Source organism: Arachis hypogaea, chromosome 19 (genome assembly GCF_003086295.3).
Source record: "Arachis hypogaea cultivar Tifrunner chromosome 19, arahy.Tifrunner.gnm2.J5K5, whole genome shotgun sequence".
In the NCBI taxonomy this organism is placed as follows: Eukaryota; Viridiplantae; Streptophyta; class Magnoliopsida; order Fabales; family Fabaceae; genus Arachis; species Arachis hypogaea.
In genome coordinates this window covers 60,967,703-60,968,613 of record NC_092054.1, presented here as the reverse complement: position 1 = coordinate 60,968,613, position 911 = coordinate 60,967,703, and the positions used below count along the sequence as shown (strand labels likewise).

The 911-nt window shown below is 41.2% G+C and overlaps 1 non-coding gene across 1 annotated transcript; it reads right to left on the bottom strand.

The window, feature by feature from the left end:
- Positions 1–406: 406 nt before the first annotated feature.
- LOC112782170 (small nucleolar RNA R71) lies at positions 407–514 on the bottom strand. The gene has a single exon (XR_003192906.1). It is a non-coding gene; the product is annotated as a small nucleolar RNA R71 (small nucleolar RNA).
- Between the last annotated feature and the right edge of the window lie 397 nt (positions 515–911).

Here is a 911-nt window from a genome sequence, read left to right as displayed (position 1 = left end):
GAAAAAGAAGATGGCAGCTGAAAATAATAATAATGCAAGGAGAATGCTTGGTGACTTCACTGCACCTAATTCCAATTTACATGGAAGAAGCATCTCCATTCCTGCTATTGGAGCAAACAATTTTGAGCTGAAACCTCAATTAGTTTCTCTGATGCAGCAGAACTGCAAGTTTCATGGACTTCCATCTGAAGATCCTTTTCAGTTCTTAACTGAATTCTTGCAGATCTGTGATACTGTTAAGACTAATGGAGTAGATCCTGAAGTCTACAGGCTCATGCTTTTCCCAATTGCTGTAAGAGACAAAGCTAGAATATGGTTGGACTCTCAACCTAAGGATAGCCTGAACTCTTGGGATAAGCTGGTCAAGGCTTTCTTAGCCAAGTTCTTTCCTCCTCAAAAGCTGAGCAAGCTTAGAGTGGATGTCCAAACCTTCAGACAGAAAGAAGGTGAATCCCTCTATGAAGCCTGGGAGAGATACAAAGGACTGACCAAAAAGTGTCCTTCTGACATGCTTTCAGAATGGACCATCCTGGATATATTCTATGATTGTCTGTCTGAGTTATCTAAGATGTCATTGGATACTTCTGCAGGTGGATCCATTCACCTAAAGAAAACGCCTGCAGAAGCTCAAGAACTCATTGAGATGGTTGCAAATAACCAGTTCATGTACACTTCTGAAAGGAATCCTGTGAGTAATGGGACGCCTATGAAGAAGGGAGTTCTTGAGATTGATACTCTGAATGCCATATTGGCTCAGAACAAAATATTGACTCAGCAAGTCAATATGATTTCTCAGAGTCTGAATGGAATGCAAGCTGCATCCAACAGTACTCAAGAGGCTTCTTATGAAGAAGAAGCTTATGATCCTGAGAACCCTGCAATAGCAGAGGTGAATTACTTAGGTGAACCTT